This window comes from Mytilus edulis, chromosome 7, assembly GCF_963676685.1.
Source record: "Mytilus edulis chromosome 7, xbMytEdul2.2, whole genome shotgun sequence".
NCBI lineage: Eukaryota > Metazoa > Mollusca > Bivalvia > Mytilida > Mytilidae > Mytilus > Mytilus edulis.
Window position 1 is genome coordinate 81,065,891 of NC_092350.1, and position 11,602 is coordinate 81,077,492.

Here is an 11,602-nt window from a genome sequence, read left to right on the forward strand (position 1 = left end):
CTTTACTACATTCTAGAAGAAATACCTTTGTATATTCTTAAAATGAAATTATTTTAATAATCGTATGTATTAGATTTATATAGACATTATTTTACAGTCTCTCGTAATTCTAAATATAATGGTACTTGTATTTTATATTTGTAAATTGTCTGTTTTATATTGTGTATATACTCTGTATGTACTGTATATTTATGTATTGCAAGTAGTGAGACTATAATAAAATATTGAATCTGAATAAATACAATTTTAAATTAGATTTTTCTATATAAAGATATAGAATGATATATATGATCATATATGCATTTACATATTTATTTATTTTACATTTAATAAATTATTAGTATACTATGAGATGTGCTGTCCAATAAAGGGACCAGAGTAACAGACAATAGGTCATATTATATTATATATTTTTAGTATTACAAATTGCCTACTTCATTTGCTTTAATATTCTATATCAATCAATTAAATCAAAATCAATCATATTATGTACTTTGTTTAGCCTATTTTTTAGTTACTTTACATTATGTTTGAAAATTATATCGTAATTATTCTAGTCATTTTGGGCGCCGTGATTGGCAAATAAAATATTTGTTTGTTTGTTTCTACTGTAGTTATGAATTTAACCTGCATGTGACTGCAGTTGTCAATAAACTTATAGATTTATTTACTTCAAAATGCATAAGTCGGGATAAACTGGTTTTACTGGAAGGAAAGGCAAACAAGAAATTCCACAAAATACTGCATACAAACAACATCGACGAAACTTCCGGTTAACTCTCGAGGGTTTACTTAGGCAGCACCGCCGAATTTTATGGTGGAATGGTGTTCCATGTATCTTATGAGCAACTCAGTTAGCCGATCGCTTTTCACCAGCCCTCATTATATAAGCCGTATCATAGATGTAATGGGTATTACATCTATGGCCGTATAAATCCGTGTTTTCAAGGGAATGTTACATTTCAGATCGGGAGGATATTGGGTTAAGTGACAATTACGATAATTTTCAACTCGACTCACATAAATTTGCATATTTTAAATAGTTAACAACAAATTTCATGTATCTTCATTTTATTCCCAACAGCGCATACGACCATAAAATATTGCAATCATCAAAATTGTAAGATGAATTCAAATTCTTAAAACACGCTTAGGTATGTCGTAATGTCGTTCAGTCGTTCTTCGCTATTATTGTTCACGAAACTGTTACGATCAGCAAATTATGTAAATTTTCCCTAGCCACCTCCAGGGGTAGGATATAAAATATGACATTTTCTGTAGGTTCTTGTGATGACATGTAATAATGACACAAAATAATATTAATAACGACCTAACATGACTATTAACAATCTACAGGAAATGTAAAATTCGTTTCGTCTTCCTTTCGGAGATAAAATGACCAAAAAACTATTGGTATTTCTCTGGGGTCGCTTAGTTTGTCTTTCGTCCTTGAAAATATTACAAACCATTTCCAAAGCTTATGAACGGGATACGCAATTGATAGAATTCTATGAAATGTGTTCTATTCAGGGGCGGATGCAGGAATTTTCGAAAGGGGGGGTGCTAACCCAGGGCAAAGGGGGGGGTGCAAAGGGGTGCAAAACATATGTCCCGATACAAATGCATTGATCGGCAAAAATAAAGGGGGGTGCGCACCCCCGGAACCCCCCCTGGATCCGCCACTGCTATTGAAATAATCAGTTTATTTTAAAAAAATATAGTTTTATAACTTCCAAAAATATTGAAGATAATCGATATCCATCAATATAAGAAAAATGGTGAAATTATAAATGATAAAAGGAAAAGTGAAGAAGCTAAACCAACCCTTACCAACCAAATCAAAACTGATTAGATCTCGGTTTTCCTTATGTATATATGCTAAAATGAGTAGATAGATCTGAATTTTAATCAGATTGTTACCGACTCTTGTGTCTAACTGAAATATTATAAAAAAATAAAAAATGAACGTACACCTGTAGAGAAAGACAATCTTGAACATAATTTGTTTATGTATGTTATAATTTCTGTGTCAAAAGTAAACTACGGGAGACTAATAAACATAAGCCAATATTTTCCTTTATGGCGTAATTATTATTTATATGGCCTTTGATATGGCAATTGAGAAGAAAATTACAGCTTAAGAATAATAACGCCCCTCTTATCGTATTTCATAACGGGATTAAACGGTTCATAATTTTATTTATGACTGTCTTTGAGGTTATAAAGGTTCTAATGAAATCGGGGCGACACAACAAGCCGTGCGTTTGTGATACGTTGATTGAATAATCTCAATATATGCGGGTATGTCTGGTATAACATCCATGGTCTGCATTAATATTTTCCTTTCTCACTCAACTAGAAATCAAATCCTTTGGTGATTAATGTTAATCTTCTTTAGTTTATTTCCGAATCTGTTTTACAGTTTAGTTCATTTTCCCATCCGTCTCTACAGTTTAGTTCTTTTCCCATCCGTTTTACAGTTTAGTTCATTTTCCCATCCGTTTTACAGTTTAATTCTTTTCCCATCCGTTTTACAGTTTAGTTCATTTTCCCATCCGTTTTACAGTTTAGTTCATTTGCCCATCCGTTTTACAGTTTAGTTCATTTTCTCATCAGTTCTTTAGTAAAGCCTTTTCCATGCACACCCGTTCTACAGTTTTATTCTATATTAGTTCTTTTTCTTATCCGTTCTATATTCAATTTCTTCTTCCTATGCGTTCTATACCAGGGATTATAAGTCATACTAGACATATCCTTGGTTCTACAGTTTAGTCTTTTTCCCAACCGTTCTACAGTTTTATTTGGTTCTTTTTTTACGCCTTTTTCTATACGTTCTATACAATTTAGTTCTTTGTCCTAGCCGTTCTACAGTTTTATTTATAGTTCTTCTTCCTATCCATTCGTCAGTTTAGTCTTTTTCCCACCCGTTTTACATTTTTATTTAGTTCTTCTTCTTATCCGTTCTTCAGTTAAGTCTTTTTCCTACCCGTTTTACAGTTTTATTTAATTCTTCTTCCAATCCGCTCTTCAGTTTAGACTTTTCCCCACTCGTTTTACCGTTTTATCTAGTTCTTTTTCTTAACCGTTCTACAGTTTAGTCTTTTTTTCCATGCGTTCTACAGCTTTTTTTTTTTACCATCCGTTCTACAGTTTTAATCGCTGAAAATAAGGTTGCTTTCAAGTATAGCCTCATGATAACATGATTAATATTTTCGGTTAACGTCCTTTCTCGTGTTTTACAAAATTTGAAAGAAAAAAAAACCATCCAATTACAGTTTAGGCGCGTATTTAGAATGAATTTTTTAAGTTGAATACATTAATGATGATACAGTTAATATTGTCTTTTATTAATTCAAAATACATTTGTGGGAATTTATTTCATTCCATTAACAAAATTGAATATTTTCGTAAGCGAGGATTACTACCAATAAAATCCATGTCACCGATTGCAATGTAAACACAATGAAATAAACATTTTAATCCAATAAAACTTTTATTAGATGGCCCCGATTTATCCATTACATAATTGGCACACAATGGTAATCCAGCCAAGCTTTTCAGACTATTTATTAACTTTTAATGAAACCAATTTTCTTAACAAAAGACTTATTTATTTATTACTTAAGTCGCGTATTTACACTTAAGACACAAACATGTAAGATTTTCTCTGGAGCATATATTTGCCCCTTTTCTTTTGTTAATGGGGCCTTTGATCTCATAAGTAAATTTATAGCAGGGATTTTTTTATAAAATGTGTACAAAGGGAATAAAGGCTTTTTTCCATTCAATATTTATCGCGTTTCTTTGCAGGAATTTGAAACTTGTAACAGGTTTCTGGACCTTAAGGCCAGTTCCAATTTCTACTGTTGACGCTTTTATTTTCAGAATGTCTTTGATTACTATTGTACACCGACATTTTTCATCTATAATATGATTTTGAAACTTATTGCATTTAAACGTTTAATTATACATTTTAAAGAAAATCTGTCGCCTATATATCAAAGAACAGACAAAAAGGTGAAATACGTGCATAACTCATTTTATTAGAGGAAGTTTTATTTGTTTTCATGGAGGACAGTAGGTTTTTCCCATCATGAACATTTGTTTTCATTTTTATGGGGAATGGTTCTTTCTATTTTTAGAGAATATAACTTTATTATCATTTCCAATTTTTTCAAGCACAAACATCGATTTCAAGACCAACATTTTGCAGTTTGTTGGTCAAAATGCTTTCTTCGAAAAGACTTTATTTTATAAGTCCCAATAGCAGGTCATTTACTTTATTAAAGAACAAATCCCCACCAGGATAATCTCCCTACCCAACTCCAACAGTAAAAAAGGTCGTCCTCTGAAAGAAGAAGTGTTGTAATCACGAACAAGTCGTAATATTTGCTTCAGACATGCATCGTTGCAGAGCTATAAGAAGCTATACCTTGGATTATATAATGTTGTTATAACTTACAAAATTCTGGTCAAGACAATCATCAAAATTTTTATAATGTAAATGGAAATAAAAAATACAAGTGGGGATTTGAAGAGTTATTCATGATTTTTTTATATTTTCTTTTGTAATGCGATAATTCTTTTTAAGAACTGAATGCTTCTTTTTTGATAGTTTGATTGATTTATTGTTGGTGTTTTAACGCTAACTGCAATTTATGGGCTATTTCGTGGTGTCCATTTTTTATTGGTAGAGGAAGCAGGAGTGCCCGGAGAAAAACATCGACCCCCGATACGAATTAGTGTTGATGAAATCACCTGAGCTTCATACTAAAATGGTACCAACGATTAATGTTTTTATAATACTATAAAATAAAATGAAAAGAAGCGTTCCATGCATATAACTGCAGTGTTGGCAGTCTATCCGTATTCTTCTATCTTTTGTTTTGACGTTGTCATGGAGAGTTTGGAGACCAAGTCCAGAATTGGATGTTGCATCGATTTAGAAAAATAGAATAAAAATAACTTTTGAAATACCATGGTCAATGACAATTATGGAATCGTACAAACTATACTATGTACTTTTTTTTACGGCAAATCTACATAAATAGAACTCAAGAAATCCACATTTATTTTCCCTTTTTATGATTCATACTGAGGAATCTTTAGTTTAATCCGACCTATGACAACATAACACCTTTTCTCGCGAGATTACGAACAAGATAAACATAAAGACAAATGTAAATCTGTAATCCATGTATTACCCCAGGCAAGTATCAACATTTCATCCGGGTAATCTCCCTTTATCATTGAGTAAAGTTAATAAACTGGACACGACGTGATAATGGAAAGTTTGACAGTTTGATTGGCATTATTAACGACCAGATGGTTTGTCAGTCATGCCAGAATCTTCACAGTTACCAGTGATGAACCCGGGTTTTCTAAAAGCGGGGATGGGGAAATTCAACAATAAGGGGGACAGGGTACTCTCAACTGCAATGGATCCACCCCTGATACTAAAACTGTTGATTCCCTTTTTTGATAATAAGTATAGAAAAAGAAGATGTGGTATGATAGCCAATGAGACAACTCTCCACAAGAGATTAAATGACACAGAATTAACTACAGGTCACTGTACGGCCTTAAACAATGAGCAAAGCCTATACGCATAGTCAGCTAGAAAAGGCCCCGAAATGTTAATTTTTTTGTCTTCTCTGTTATTTTATGGAATAATTAAGTGTGTAAGGTATATGACTTTTTAAATCCGTCATCCTTTAATAGACAACTTTCGAGTTCGGTGCATTTCCGTCAAAAACTCTGGTTTTAGTGAACGTCATTTGTGCGTTTAGGGGCGTCGTCACTTCCATTCCAATGTTGAGCGAGTGGTTGGAAAACTATAATTCTATATTGTACGAATTATTCGGCAAATTGAATTCTCAAAATTGACAATCAGCATTGCTGTCATTAGGGAATTGTCATTAAGTGCATACAGAACAACCATTATTTCTAGTTTATCCTGCACAATGACGATCACTAAGACGCTTGATGAACGTAAATAGTGCAGGGATACAGGCGACCCCCTCTATCTGGTAAATGACGTCATAAAGGCGCGTATAATTGACGAGTTTTTGCCGGTGACGGATGAACTCGAAAGTGGTCTATTGGTTTAAGTTTTAGTTTTCTTCAAATTGTGCATCTTATTTCGCGAAGATGAAAAATTCAGTCCTGCATTTTATTTTAGTTGTAATCTCTGTCCTGCCTTTTTATTTTCACTATATTTGGTCCTGCCTTATTTTTTGTTAGTTTATCCTGACTTTTTTAAAAATAAATTGTTATCCTGCCCTTGTTTCCAATTGCTCATCCTGCCTTTTTTACTCAAAGCTCCTGTCCTGCCTACCCTCCCCCCCCCCCCCCCCCCCGACCTATAAGAATCAAATGGTAGCTCCCAAAAGTGCCTAATTTGTGCGCCATCCTTTTTCAAAATCTTGGATCCCCATCTGAAAACTGTATACACTTTGATTAACTAGTGTGAGTTGGACAAGTTGATCTGAAAAATTGTGAAGATTCATTTCCTTGTCTGTCTTGTTCAGTTCATCTTAGAAATGATTGAACACTCCCGAATAATATGGAGTAATTCAGTATGTTGTCATTTTGGTAACCATCTTATAATAGATTTAATTTATTATGATATCTTGTGTCAAATGTATTGTTCTTAGATGTATCTTGTTTTAATAATTATAATTGCGATTACTTGTAGCAATGCCCTAGTCCTCGTAGGCCCATGGATCCGTAAAACATAGGAGGAGACCGATTGGGGATTTTACTTTTTGAATTTTCCTCGGAGTTCATTATTTTTTTTATTTTTTTTATTGAGTCCACTAAAACCATACAGAGTCGGAAATATTTGTGATATGTATAAATGTAATGTTTTGTACTTCCTAATTTTTTCTTTAAAACAATCTTTTTTCCACGGAAAACGACAATTTTTGAGATACAAAGCTAATTACACATTATTACATCAGTTTCTATTCTTGGACGGACTTTCCAAGAGAGGCTTTATAGTCGACTGGTTTTAACTTTCCATTTTATTTTGTATTTTAATATATTTTTTATTTATCTAAATTAAATGACAGTACAGTTATAATCATATGTTAACAAGAACATAATTTTCCGTGTCGTATTGTCTAGCACCTGCAAAATAAAAACATTGACACTAACGTATCAGTATAATCTGTCATTTAAACCATCAACATGATGACATATCACATCACTCCAATTACGTTAAATGTGACTTTTCAATGAAAGCTTACTAACGGGATATATGTCTCATTAGCAATCACAATTAGTATATTTGGCGCAAAAATGATGCTGACACGGTAACAAGAAGAAGAGGCGCTCAGTATAAAATCTGACTTGCTTGACAATTGGTAATGAAAAAAGAAAGCATTAGTTATATTGTTTACTTATTTTGTATGTCACAAACTTAATGTTTAAAGTTTATATGGCAATAAATATTTGATTATTGAATTAAGTTCACATCATCTACTGTAATTCCGTTTGTTTTGCTTCTATTACAAGGGGTGAGCATCAAATAGGTTTTAAGAAATCTAGGTTCGTTTCAATTGTCAACAATCTTATTAAAATAAGTTCTCATCACTTGCTCCTCGATTTTTTATATGTCGCCGTATAAAAAATCGAGGAGCAAGTGATGAGAACTTATTTTAATAAGATTGAATTATCAAGTGTTTACATTTAAATATATTTTTTAAACAGCAATATGTTGTTGTTTGGAGGGTTTAATCCATCAAGAAGGTACTATTCGAAAGAAGAACAATCGGTGTTTAGTATTTTTAGGGGTTTGAGAATGAAGGCTACTTAGTCACAAGGAGTCTCTATTTTGGGGTGGGAGTCTTTTTTTACTCTCTCTATTCTTTCGCTTTTTAAGCTATTCATTTTCGCTCGCCGACTTTAATTTACTATAATAACATTAGATGTATGTTTCATTATAATTTTGTAAACCAGTGACTCTGCAAAATATGTCAATGAACTGCCTTATGTTTACAGATGACATTCTGTTATTATCTGAAACTCCTGAAGGTTTACAGAACTCTATAAATAAACTAAATTCTTATTGTAATAAGTGGCAGCTCACAATAAATACACAAAAAACTAAAATAATGGTCTTTCAACAGAAAAATATTTAATATAATAAATATGATTTTTACTTAAATGGTCACAAACTAGAAAAAGTTTTAAATATCTTGGAAATATAATTGAAGCATCTGGGAAATTGACTCCATCACACACTGAATTGGCTAAGAAAGGTACTAAAGTTTTGTTTTCTATTTTTAAGTATCTTTCTCCTTTAGAAAATGTGTCTATAAAACTATACAAAAAATTGTTTGAATCACTAGTTAAACCTATTCTCATGTATAACTCTGAAATTTGGAATATGGATTTTTATGAAAAAATAATAAGAGCTGAAAGACGAGCACAAATTAAAGACATGAGTAAATTTGATATTCTAGCAATGATTGATAGTAGCCAAGTGGAGAAGACACATTTAAAATTTTGCAAATATGTACTGGGGCTTAGTAAACAATCTGTCAATATAGCTGCAAGAGCAGAACTAGCTCAGTATCCGATAGATGTCTTTATTAAGGTACAATCATTGAAGTACTTAGCAAGAATTTCTAGTGATGAAAATAACCCTTTATTATATGATGCTTTCTGTTTATCTAAATGGCTTAGCACTAACGGTATATTTTCATGGTTCTCATATGTAGAAAATATAGCCAATGTAAATAAATTAGACATAAATAAAATACAGGATATAAACTATAAACAAGAGAAGAGTTCATTCTCAAAAAATATTAAAAAAGAACTAAAAGATAGCTTTGAAAATATTTTCTTTGAAAAATTAAAATTAACTAATAAAACCAGTAAAATATTCTTGTACAGTAAAATAAAAACAAAATATGAAATAGACAAATACATTTCTAAAAATAGTTTTGAAAATAGAAAATTATTATGTAAAATGCGAGTAAGTGACCATTTCTTGGAAATAGAGAGGGGTAGATATAAAAGAATTCTAAGAGAAAATAGAATATGTAAACATTGTAATATAAATGCGGTTGAAGATGAAACCCACTTTTTCTTAAAATGTAAAATTAATAAATCAGCTTGAAAAAGATATAAATAATATGTCCAGAATACTTTACATTGTCTGAAACAGATAGATTACAATTAATTCTATCTTCATTTGATATTATGCAGCTTACTGTTCCGTTCATTAAAAAATCATTTGCACTGAGGGGAGTGGACACAACGCCTGCATAAATATTACTGTTTTATCATTTATATATGATGTTTAATATGTTCATTTTTCCATTGTGTATATTGTATTGTATTGTTTGTATATGCCTTCAACCCCCAGGGGTATAAATGTGCATTTCATGAATAAATAAATAAATAAATATAATATTTTATTCTGATTGGCTAACTGCACATCACGTGTTATTCCGTAAGCAGTTGCATTGCTCATTACAACTTTTCACTTATGATAACACGTGCTCCAACAATAAAGTGCACAGGTGAATTAAATAATAAAATATATAAAATTCGTGTTTTCATGATCATAGCTAAAAAATGTAATTATAAGTATTGGATGCTTCTTTTTGTAACTTTATAGGGTTGTAAAAGCGAAGACCGTGCGTACATTTTTAGAATGAAGCGCTTCCGCGCTTCATACAAAATGTACTTCGGTCAACGCTTTTACACCCCAATAAATTTACAAAAAGAAACATTCAATTCTTAAATAACATTTTTTCACTCTGAATTATTGTTTAGACCATTGTTCTCAAAAGCGTAAAGTATAAACCCAATTTAGACCTTATTTTATCTACACCGAAATTGTGATATATCTTCTATGTCTATTATATAGCTATAGTCAGCTATTATATAGGAAGAACGTCCTTGCATCAGGGATATTTAAATGTTTTTCTTAAAGATAATAGGTCTCTGTTTTCTTTACAATCTTTAACTTGGGTTTATATAAAAGACGGATGTAACGGAACAGTCAGGATTTCCGGGATTATGAGAAATTATTCCGGATTTCGATGCTTTGTTCTTTGTCATAAGGACCGCTTTGTTTAGAATAAACAGATTAACACCAAGAGGATTTTCACGACATCATTCTTCAGACAGTACATGTATATATTTAGACATTGAGTTATAAACAGGAAACTTTCAAGGAGATACAGTTTGAACAAAAGCAATATAAATCTAATAAGATCTAAGGACCTATATATTGAGAGTTTTTCTTTTAGAAATAAAAAGAATTTTCAATGTTTGTGAGTTTAATCTTTGCGCATGTAAGACTGGGAGTAAACTGGAATCCGCTTGTATTCCGCTTTACTCAAAGTCTACGAACAAAGAACTGTAGTAGTCAACAGGGAACCAGCTGAGACTGAGACGGAAAAGGGGTTATGACCTAGTGGTCTACCATACTATTTAAACCAAGAAGCGTATTTTAGGTTTTTAACGGTTTTATTCTTAGTTACTTGTTTATGTCATATGCACAGAATTCTTAATAACAGCAAGTTCACGATTAAAAAAGGTGTAACAGTTAACAGCAATCTAGATCTATGCTTGACCTGTTACAGCATCAATAATGACCCATCATAACCGTTGAAATTTACCCCTCTTAATAGTTTTAAATTATGTAATGAAATTCTTTCTTTCCTTCCATTTCTTTTCATTTTTCGATTGATTGATTGGTTGGTTGGTTGGTTGCTGGGTTTTTAACGTCCATTGGGAAATAGTTCATGAATGTTTATAGACGAAAAACAATTAGTTATTGATACAAATCTTATGTCTGTTATAAAAATTGACTTTGACAATTGGCGGAATTGTAGTTTGTCTTCCGCCACCTAGGCGCTGTATCGCGGTGACTATTGAGCATCATAAACATTTAAACTATTAATATAAAACTTGATATGATTTCCTTTCCCAATTTTATGATATACGGGATCTCAATTACAGAGGTTTTCGAATTTGGAAACGGAACACTGAGATATGTCACAGTTTCGCATAAAAAGTAAAAGTACGAATATTCATATAAGCTCTCGGTCTTAAAACTCGCTGAATAATAATATTCAACTTTTCAACACATTAAAAAAATACATATTTCTCTTCGCATTCAAGAGAAGAGGTGTGTGAATTTTCTCTCACTCTGTCAAACTTGCGCAACTGGAATTTGTGGAATGAATCAGTCCCTTGGATATAATTTTCTGTATGGTGGGAAAATTTCGTATTTATTACATGTGTTGTTCTAACAATAAAACTTCATAGACATCTCAAATAGTTTCTGTAGATAAACAAATATCCTTACTGCCCCTCATATCAATGAAAATTAATCCTTTCTTTGTTTATTTTCTTACATAAACGCTCAATTAATCGTCTATCATTGACATTCTTCACCGTATCGCTAATTGACGCGACCCGTATTATGATCAATATTAATTAATGATAAAATTAATTAGATTAGTATGAACGACACTATCAGGCGTCATGCTTATCAGTAATTAGTGGCTGGCATTTGACGGGACATGTTTTATGCAACAGATTTACGATCATCTGTTGGTAAACAATCAGAACTGAA